The following is a 12,002-nucleotide window of genomic DNA, read 5'->3' on the forward strand; positions in this document are numbered from 1 at the left end:
CCAGCTGAATACCGAAATTCCTCTTTCTGTTTAAAATCTATGACTCGATTTAGAGATGTGACACGGAGTAGAATCTTGCTGAAAGATAAGATGTGCCACTAAATGTGTAACTGCTGTGCCTCAGATGAAGTCTCATGCAGTATTATTGACAAACAGCGGAAGTCACGCATTGTTTTATTTTAAGACATATATAACTTCCCAATTCCAGAAGCCCTCATGTACAAACAAATTAAGAAGGATGTGTCAAAGTGAAGAGAACGTCTGACACAAGATTTCTCATACGCTTTTCTTTTTAAACGTCCAAGTCGAACACCTTTTTTTGTTCACAGATATTTCAAAAAAAAAAAAGATTCATCACTGAATATAATACTTTTCCTACCTTTTTGTCCCTGTTTGAGCTTCTCTTTGCTCCAGGAGAGGCGTGCACTCCTGCTTCATGTTTATCTTTGGTCTTACTTCGTAGATCCGCAATTAAAACTGCAGTTTATGCAAATAGTCCAAGTGTAGTTAACGTGGACAACATAACTATACATTCTGCCCGACACATATGGACGTAAGAAGCATTTTTCAACGATTATTTTGGACAAGTTACTTTAATTTGGGTTCATCTCTGCCAGGTGTTACAATTTTTCTTGTTTACTTCAGTTACTTTTTAGTTGGTCTGTCCTTCTATATTTCTTTGAAATCTTACATACCATAGATTGTAAAACGTTCATTTAAATTGAGTTGGATAGTTTTTTTCTCACCTTAAAAAATGATGCAATATGTAACTTTGTTTTTTCCCATTTATCACCTTGACGACTCATTTTGAGCAATAAAAGGCTTTTAAAAGAGTCTAAGCCGAGCGCCAAGTTCCATACTTGTGACAAACTATCGGTTAACAGGTATGCAAATATTTTTGCTACTTTTTAAAATTCACATTGAATGAATAGATTATTCTAATTTTTTGACTCATATCAAAAATTTATCTATTTTTCTAATGTGTTAATGATCTATTTGTTGTTAAAATAATATTTGAAAAGTTGTTTAAATTGATTTACCCATTCATGAATAATGAGTTTTAGTCTTTTTAATTTGCATGCGTTCATTTTTCTCGACTCAGGGACAAGTTTTGTTCAAACAGTTCTGATATTCTTTTATTTTGAATTTGAGTTGTGTTATTTCCTGTAGCAAAAGCCATTTTTGTATCTAAAATTTAAATTTCGCATGAAAAAAGAACTATTCATCGACATTTTTTTTCGAATTAGTGTATAAACTTTCCCAGTTCTAACCTAAACAAACTGAAGATTTCAGCGAAATCGGTCTGGTAGTTTCCGAGTTTACCTCGAACATAGACAACTGTGTACAATGTTACCAACTTTTTTCTCTGCAAAACAAAGAGTTCAAAACATACTTCGTAAGTTTTCCAGGCTGTTATGTTTTTAAATACATTAAAAAAAAATTTTTTAAGTCAAATATAATGAAAAGAAAATTGAAACAGCGCAAAATTATTTGCCATTGTTCAAGTCATCTTGAACGACTATACTTCTTGAGATATAGTGATTCTAACATTATATTTGACTCTCTTAAAATCCTTAAAGCAAAATCTTTCACCCCCCCCCCTTTTCGTTTGCAAATTCAAACGCGCAAGATTTAAACTGTCTGCAAGTCTGAATTTATACGATCAAATTTATTCAAAACATAAATAAATGAAATAAAATAAAAGCTACTGCATTGCAGCGATTTTTTGATGGGAAAAAAAATAGAAGCGTAAATACCATTTGCAAGCAGAGCTCTATAAAGATTCGAGTAAATTATATGAAATTTCTCCAGAATTCTCTGGTGTGGTCGACGCCTTTGAAGTACACCTTATTCGTAGAACCACAGGCTTTTCTTAAATTCGTGCGGCTGCGCTTTACAGTAATGACTGTTATTGAGGAATCCTTTTCAAGGTCCCTTCATATTTCAGATCCCTACTTAAGTTTTGTAAGAAATATTTTTTTTCTTTTCGTTTTTGAGAACGTTTTCCCACATTTAAAAAAAATTTAATTATATTCCACGCACCGACTTAGTTTTATTTTGATAAAATCGGAAAGAATCCTCATACTTCCGTTTTAGTGACTTTTTCCAAGGTCAGTATAAGTAATTGTTGTATTTTGGAGCTATTTCAACCAATGTTAAAAGCAGCAGTTTTGACGAAGTGGGGGGAGGTGTCGTGAAGTTTCTAAATTTTTTCTAGCTTTAACTTTTACGCTGGAGCATAGCGGTATTTCGAACAATTCAAAAGATTGCTGTCAAATGCTGCATACAGTTTTAATTATTTTAATAAACTTGAATTACCAGTGAAACTGCTCGCTTAAGCTCTAAATAATAATTGAGATTGTTAAAAAACCAAAGATTATCGAACTGTGGTAAATGTGATTACTATCAATCAACAGTAGGGCATTGCATCTCGTTGGTTGTCAGTCACTGTACTGAAAAGTTTACAACTTCGTGGAAAGATTTCTATCGTAAATGAAATTTGGTGAAAATCTGACTCTTAGTTGTAGCTGTTGTTCCTAAAGGAACAAACACACACTTTTAAAAGTTAAAAATTGTTTTAGATAATGGATTTTCAGTATGAACCAATTTTGTTTCTGAACTTTCGGGCAAAACCGATTATTGCGACTTGATTGATAAATTTTATTAATAAATGAGAAAAGCATGGCTTCTTTTTCGTAAAATATAAGTTCTTAAAGACCAAATTTGTGTGAAATGCAATTACAGAAAGCGACACATAAATTTCTTATTAATTAATGAAAAGTATGCTAAAAGATAATAATTAGTCCAATATCTTGTTATAGAAAATAAAAACGGTTAGTTAGAATGAAAGATTTATAGTTCCGAAAACAATTCCGTTTACTAGACGTTTCAAAGCGTTCTTCATGGATGAGTTAAACCAAGCAAGTGATATTATTCTGGGCCCGAGCCAGTCGTTATATATGTTAAAAAATATCTAAATTTAAAAAAAAGAAATAATAAGAAAAACAAAACGGCTGATAATCTTCAAAACCACGTTTGCATGTTCATATCCCTGTTGCATTCATATAAGTGTTCTTTAAAGTTACATATATACTAATACAATTAGAATAAGGAATCGAAATCTGCAAGACAGAAAATACAGCGTGTCAGGGAAATATTTTTTCCATTCTAAACATCAATAAAAATAATAAAAAAGAAAAAAAAAACTACCAGATGAAACAAAACTCTGGTTGTTGTTAAATAATGAAAAATTCAGGTATTAATTACCTTAAGTAGATAAGTACTGTTCAGCTAAGGAAAGGAAATGTACAAGAGAAAACATAACGTATATTGCGGTTAGTCGAAACAAAATCACTTATACCAATGCCAGGGGTTCCCACTCTCCCTAAATATACCCGAAAGCAAGAGCCCCCGAAAAGGGAAAAATACCCATCAAAAGACCCACTCCCATAAAAATTTCGACGACGCAGTCTGCGCCACGACCCCCCCCCCCCTTAGGTGGGCATCCCTGCCAATGTAGACATTTTTGCCCATGTACAATAAAACTCCACTAAGTACCACACTTGGTGGATTTTGATGCTCGAAAATTTCTTTAAACGTTTATCGGTGACTTAGTTTCTGCTAACCACAATTCACACTGCGTTCTTTCTCCAGTGCATTCACCATTTTCTCTTAGCTCAACTGGCTACCAATAAGCTCCGTCTACTTCAAGCAATTAATACCAGAAAAAAAATCAGATTTCTTCATATTCTTACAGCAAACTGCTATTTATTTCACCAGTCAGTATTTTAATTATAAATGTTTAAAAGGGTAGAGATTTTTTTCGGAGACTCTGTATAACTGAATCTATCATCAAATCAATGGCTTAGAGCTTAGACTGTAAACCAGCTAACCCCACATGTTATCAAAAAAGTATTTTTTCTTTTTCTTAACTTTGTGATTATTTCAACTGCATCAGTAGGAAGATATGGAACTCAAAATGTTGTCTACAAAATAGGAAATGTGTTGGGTTAAAATCCGCTGCTACAACAGTCTTTTAAATCCAAACTGCTTTTGTTACCTATTAAGGGTGCGGAGAAAGTTCCCACAATTTTGTTTAAAACGGTTTTTTTTTTTGGCGTTAAAATCATATGTTGGCGATTTATTTGGCACATATTGTTTATTGGCATCAAAAGTATTTGAGGTTTAATCATTTGTTCTTTGTTAGTTTGTTGAGTTCGTGAGCTATGAATCATGAAAATGTGCGTCTTACTGTCGTTGAATTACACAAGAAAGGAATGAAAACAGCCGATACTACTCGAATGACTGGATTCAAGAGTAAAACAGTCTATGACGCTATGAAACGCTACAAGGAGACTGGAGGGACTATCGACCGTTCACGGAGTGGTCGTCCAACCACTGCAACGACTCCAGCGAATGTGCAGAAGATCCGCTGTCGCACCCGTCGCAATCCAGAGCGCTCAATGCGAAAGATGGCCAAAGAACTGTAGATCAACGAAAAAAGCGTCCGAACCATCCTGAAAAACAAGTTGGGACTTTGTTTTTACAAGATCAATCGCCTCCACTTCCTCAATGACACGATGAAGCAGAAAAGATAGATAAAAGCTCGACGGATGCTTCGCTTGACCGCTGGTGCTCGCCTTTCGAAGGTTCTCTTTACCAATGAGAAGATCTTCACCATCGAGCCCACACACAACCGTCAAAATCATCGCCAACTGGTTAAGAAGGGTCAGAAAAAGACTGCTGCTGCAAAAATCATCGGACACAGTCACTTTCCAGCTTCCGTAATGGTCTGGGCTGGCATTTGTGCCACTGGGAAGACGCCGCTTGTTTTCATTGACATAAACGTCAAAATTAATGCTGGAACTATCAGCAGCAGGTTTTATGCAATGTACTAAGGCCATGGGCAACAGAAAAATTTGGCGAAAATGGGTTCATACTCCAACAAGACTGGACTCCTGCGCATTTGGCCCGATCGACGATTGCCATCTGCAAAGATCTGTTCCCAGGTTTTTGGGGCAAAGATGTTTGGCTCCCTAACTCACCGGACCTCAATCCGATGTAATACTCGGTGTTGTCAATTTTGGGGGGGGGGGGAATATCGGGAAAACGATACTCCACAGTCGACATGCTCAAAACGGCTCTGAGGCGTGCCAGGAATGAGATAACGGTGAATGCGTGCGCGAGCAGGCCCGTGTCCAGATTTTCATAAAGGGAGGGGTTTTAATCTTACCAGTAGGGGGGGGGGGGGAGAATTCAACCCCCTTACAGCTTTTAGTTTTACGACAAATTGCCGATCCCAGTATGGCGTTTATTCACATGTAAGGACTGCTGTATTCTTGAAGGATACCTCTAGCTGTACAAGTTACCAAAGTATTCCTTCGTTTCACAGATTTGATTTAATCAAACTTTGCTTGCTTCTTTTTAATTAAATCTGTTTACTATGTAGTATATTGCAATGAGTATTAATAACTCTTCACAAATTCTTTTATAATGTAGAATGTATATCAGGTTGTTATGTTCTGAAATAATGCTTAATAAACTAAACAAGAAAGAGCTCTTTGCAGATGCAAATTACATAGCCAAGCACAATCACTAATGCATCTTCATAGATGTAACATAGGCCAAATTCACCATAAGCTCCTTACAATAAGCAATATTCTTTCTTTGCATTGGTAGATCATTCAGCGGTTCGTCCGCCATACTTTTTTCGAAATATTACATCAGTTTGTAAGGCTTTAGCAGTTGTAAATCGCAAAAAAACTTCAGAGAGAAAATTAAAATAAAATAAAAACGCTGAAGGCAAACTTTCTCATTAAAGTAAATTTAAGTCGAATATACATTTTATTCATTTTGCTTATTTTTTCCCCAAGGGAGGGGTTTAACCCCTAAAACCCTCCCCTTGGACACGGCGCTGTGCGCGAGCATCGTCGGCAATTTCAGACTGCGGCTCCTTAAATGTATTGAAGACCAAGGAGTCAATTTTGAACAATTGTTATAATTTCTTTACTTAATGTTATTATTCTTGTTTCAATAAAGAGTTTTTATTGCTTTAACTTGTTGAATTATGTGTTAGTTACAGCCGATTGAAATATCTAATAAAATTGTGGGAACTTTCTCCGCACCCTGTAAAAATCTAATTCTAATAGTTACTACTTAAGACTGTAAAACAGCTACTTACCTAATAGTTACCTCTTCACCGGTTAAGCTAGAAATGACAGGTACATAGGTATCATCGGTTAAAAAAAAATATTATGGAGGTAGCTGGTTTACTGTCTTAAGTCATCGGTATATATGGACTGTATCGCAGATCGTCACTATCATCATGGTTTACTACAAAATGAGGTATGAGTGAAAGATGCATTTTTGGTTCAAGCTTTGTTTATGATCTTGAATTTTTGAAAAACTAAAGTTAAAGAGGGAAAAAAGGCTACTTTTTTTATTTATCACTTTAAATTGATTTAAAACGCTAACGAAATATTGATAAACCTTTATTAACGTACATATCTCAGTTGACAAGAGAATAATTTTAACTGCTGAGCAAAATCTAGTTGGTGAGCAATTCCGTTATGAAAACACCTCCACTGCCTGCGTAGGTACCTTTAGGGACATATCTTTCGAATACCATTCAAACAAAGCACGACTTACTAATTTCTTTTTTGTTTTTCAAATCCTTGACTAGACACCTGAAACCAAATTTTATTCCTTCAAGCATTTAGTTTTCCATCAGCAATGACATGTTTTTAAACATATTTACACCGCTATTAAACTCGATTTTTGCGTAGCCGGGACTATAAACCATGCGTCCTTCCATAAATTAATGGTTACGTCCGTCCTTAAAATTGGGGGATGGGAATGCCAGTAAAATGCAGAAAACGCATAGTTGATGTCTGAAATTGAGGATAAATTAGCACTTTTCCTCATGACCTTGAGGATTTTGGAAGACACGAACAGATGTAAACACACACGCACACAGATTTCTACCACGCACTCACGGAAATAACTATGAGCTGCTTGTATGTTGCAAATTACAGTGCATCCTCACTGCTAATAATATGGACCTATCGCTTTGCTTCGGGATGAAAAAGAATGCGGATTAGCATGATGCTGTGAAAGACAGGATCTAAGCACATTAAAAAACCTTTAATAGTCTTATTTTCGAATCGGAATTTTGCAAATTTTTAATATTTGATTTTTTTTAAAGAGAAAAAAAAAAAGAAAAAAGAGTAAGGAAAAGAGGAGGCGGGGACTAAAAGACAAAATGCTTCTCTTTTACACAAAAATGAAGGAAAAAATGACAATATTGAACACAGCTCGTTGCATAATTCAGCAGACCTAAAGTTACTGCTTGGAAGCTATTCTAGAAGTTGTTGAAAATCAGTGAGAGAAACGTTGTGAGAGGGAGAGAGAAAAGATGAATAGAAGTACAAAGAGAATTCCGCCGTGGGAAGGTACAAACAAAAGTATGAAAAAAAGCATCCTTTAGAATAATTTTGAAAATTTCTGAGGGGGTTTGAGCTCTAAAACCTCCCCTTGTATACGGCCCCGATAAATGGGCTTGGTTGTTGTTGTTTTCCAATAAAATTTGTATTGTGTATCCACCTTTTGTCCCTCTATGGAAAAAATCGCAGCGACGAAAATGGGACTGGTTACATTTGCACTTCTTTTATCAAAATAATTTACTTCGTATTACATTTCTGTCGTGCAGGATACCTAAACACCAGGCTTATTTCTTTTAAGCGGATTTATTTCTTCATTTTTGATATTTAATTAGACAAGTTTGGCAAGTTAGAGATAGTTTATGTGTGCCTCTTCCGTTTTATACCAGCAAATATAATGAAACTATCAAAATATGAGTGAACGAAATTGGATCTCAAAGTTATCCTGAATGACTGTATTGGAATTTTTACTGAAAGTTTGCATTTTTTTTCGGTATCAAAAACCGCTGTTAGCAGCATGATTGTCTACTCTAGAGCGACGGTTTTGAAATGTTTTTGAAACCCTTGTTTCCTCTCCAAGGAGTCAATTATTACTTCTTCGCTTCCCTCATAAGAGCATGCTACTGTGACGTTAACGATGACTTTTTGGAGAGCCATCAAACACACGGTTCGTCTGAGAATGCCATCATCACATAAAACATCTTACGTGAAAAAAAAACAGCATAAAACATTTAGCACGGAGACCTAACATCCAGCCCCTGGTATTATTTGCGTTTTGACTTCTTCAACTAAAGTTATACGACCTTACTTGTTGGGTTCCTTATTTCTACAAATGACTCTTGTAGTAATCATAATTGCAAAAAACATAATTTGAATTCAAGACGTCAAAAGTCAATGCCCGGGGCTGAATGCTGGGTGCTGTTTTTGACAAAGGGGATTGTGTGCAGACGAAATGATATAAAGCAGATTCCATGGACGCCACCGCGCAGAAGGAGCATCCACGAACGGAGGCAGATGGACCTCAAAACTGACCCGGAACGCCAGCTTCAATCAAGTCAGGACAATTAGCAATTTGAGATTGCTCAAAAGAATAAATAAATAAATAAATAAATAAATAACTAAAATAAATAAATAATAATAGTAAAATAAATTGTGGCATAAAAACCGTCTGAACTTCTCCTGTAAGCGGATAGAATAATGACTTTAGACATTCCTAAAGTGAATGAATGGAATGTAAACAATGCTGATGAAGCAATATAAAAATTTCAAGTTTTTGAAACTTGATTTGTACGGGGTCAAATTTTACGGTATTGTCCAATTTCACGGGGTCAAATAGGAATTGGCCCTGACTGTTGATCCTTCTATTCTGCTTTTGATTTTATGAATTGTCTTATTTGTGTGTCAATTATAAAACTATTTCAATGGTGTTGTTATTTAGTAGTACTTAATAGCATTCTAAACTACTGGGCTTATATTTTTATCTTTTAAGATTTTTTGGTTTTTACACAGTCGGAAATTTTTGTTTTGATTTAATACGTACTATTTTTTTATTTACAATTGTTTTGACATAAAAGGAGAAACATACGAGGGCGTCGACCTGGAAAACTGATTTTTTTAAAAAAGTTTTGGGAACACCCTAATAAGCACATTTTTAAACGTTCGATGTTTTAGCACATCGATGGTCTTGTGACAATGTATCCAAGTTTTAATTTTGAACTTTGACTATTTTGTAATTGATATCGCATCTCTAGCTCGTACTAAATATTTCAAATCGATAGCACTATTTTAGTTTTAATGTCTTCTCTGTTTTGAATATGATTTCTACTACCTTCTTTGTAATACTGTTGGAAGAAACTATCAGAACACATATGAGGCGTTTTTTCTTTAATTATCTAGCTTGAAAAAGATTACTACTTTCTCAAATTTAATCATTTTGTTCTTGTATTAAAGTGGTTGACAAAAAGCTACAACATTATTTTAAATTTTTGATTTGAATTGCTGTTTCAATGTTTTGATGATAAATAGAGTCTTGAGAGAATGAGTCATTTAATTATTCCTTTTGTTTCACTTTATTAAAAAAGTTTTTTCACAATAATTTATGCTTTTTTATTAATATTTTAAATTTCATTGACTTAGCTCATACAGTTCAAAAATTAAAAATATAAATTGATAAATACGAGCTATTTGTTCACGTCTTCCATTAAAATATTTGTAAGTGTTCACAATGCTTAAATATATATAGACTAGCTGTGTTGCCCGGTCTACCTTGAAAAAAAACATTGTGTTAAGTGACGTATATTCAACAATCAGGCTTAAACAAAAGAAGAAAAAAACATCAAGCAGAGTTTCCCTTCCAAACAATGACGACAGAAAATAATTTTAAAAAATTAAAATGGAAAAGATGGATTTAAAAAGCGTAACCATGGAAACGCGAAAATTAAATAGTTAACAACTTGAAAGGAAATGGGATTTTTTGAACTTGATTTAGAATGTCTTGTAACTTTTCCCTTTGGAATTAGAAGCTTACTTTTTCGACCTAAACTCGGAGAGATAAAATCTGGAGTAAAAAATGCCGCTTTTTCCAATGGTAAAAAAACTGTGGGACAATTCCTTCACTTTTTATTGATTTATTTAATGAACAAAGTAGTGCCTAAATTTCAGCTAAGTAAACCTAAAAAACCTCGAGCTAAAAACACAAATATCTCCCGCCGTAATAAAGTTAGAGCATTGGAACAAATTGCGTAGAAAGCGGAAAATTCTACCCTTTCTAACGATAAGTAATATTAATATGTGAAACCAATTTTTCGGCCCCATATTTGGAAATTTATGTGAAAATTGGGCCTAAATTAGAATATAAAAAGAACTATTTATCGAATTTTTTTTCGAACTGGTCTGCAAACCTTCCCGGTGCTAAAAGAATGATACTGTGAAAACTTCAGCGAAATCGTTCGCGTAGTTTTCGAGTTTTGCGCGTTCACACAACTAGACGCTTTTTGGAGACTTCATTTTATACTATGTAGAATTCAAAAACACAGATGATGATTTTAAGTCTAAGTATCGATACCGCCGATAGTTTAATTTTGAGCATCGATGTTTCGCAATCGATTTCGAATCTCTACTTTCGATTGTTCAAGTTACATGAATTGTAAGAGTGAATTAAAATCTAATGATTAATTAATTAAAATCTAAAAATTATACAAAAATTTATCTACCTTCAGAGGAAACATTGGTTAAGAAAATTTTGTACTTAAACAAAAAAGCTGAAAACTGGTTTTGTAATGAAAGATTCACTTCGAAAATGAGCAGTTTCCAGTGTTCAAGTCACTGCAGACGAGCGTGATCATTTGCGAAGCGTAACATATTGTCGCTTACTTACAGTTCCATAAACTAATGCAACCAGGCCATATGCTTTACTGACAGATGAAACATTTTCATAATAAATTTGAGATAAACCATTAGACGTTCACTTTTATTTATTAAAATTAACATTAATTTTAATACTTGAAATTTAATATATTTTCAAAGTTATGATTGAAAACGCAAACTCTCAGTTTTAAATTATCTTATATAATTAACTAGAAGTTCCGTCTAGAACTATACGAGCCTACTTTCCTGTATACCCATACTACTTTCTAGTACCTGATCAATATTCTTAAAAATAGCTAAAATCGCAAATTGTTTCAAACATATTTTTTTAAATATTTTAAGTTAATTTCTAGAAATAAAATATTCCTCACTCATCTAAAAAAAAATAGATGCGTAAAAAAAAAAATAGCAGCACCTTTTAAACGAAGCAGCTAATGCACTTTTTTCCTTTTAAGCACCTTTTAAACAAAGCAGCTAATACACTTTTTGCCATTTAAAAAATTCTTTAACAGCTTTTCAAACGAAAAAATAATAATTAAAATTAATAAGATCATTAAAATAAATACATCATATCAAAAAAAAAAAAAAAAAAAAAATTCCCCTGTTGCCAAAAATAATTTTTTAAATGAATTAATGCACTTACCAAAATAAATAAAAACAATAAAATGTCAACTTAAAGAAATGCTTTTCATTGTCAAAACAAAAAAAAAAAAAAAACAAAAACAAAAAAAAATAGTCTGCGCATATCTTTATGTAGAAACATAAATGACTTCGAGTTTATCCGCCGAAAACTGAATACCTAAATTAAAACTTCAGCGTGAAAATAAAAATAAGTCATATAAACAGTCATTATTTCACACTTAAAACCATAGCTGTGGAGTCGGAGTCAATCTCATTTTGGGATAAAAGAGTCAGGGACGAATATACAAGAATCGGAGTCAGTCATTTGTTCTCCGTGTATTAGTTTTTGACAAAGCTACGAAGTCAGAGTCGAAGTCGGGGAGTCGGAGTCCGATTAATTATCGGGGCACAGGAGTCGGATTCGGAGTCAGATGCCCCTAAATTCTCGGAGTCGGAGTCTGGCGTCAAGAGCTACTTCCAACAAAATTTGTTTGAAAAAAATACGCCTTCAAGTACGGAACCTATATTGACTTTCAGTTTCCCCGTAGGCGCTAATGTTAAGGGATTTGAACTGTT

The sequence above is a fragment of the Uloborus diversus genome, chromosome 1 (assembly GCF_026930045.1).
Source record: "Uloborus diversus isolate 005 chromosome 1, Udiv.v.3.1, whole genome shotgun sequence".
Taxonomy (NCBI): Eukaryota; Metazoa; Arthropoda; class Arachnida; order Araneae; family Uloboridae; genus Uloborus; species Uloborus diversus.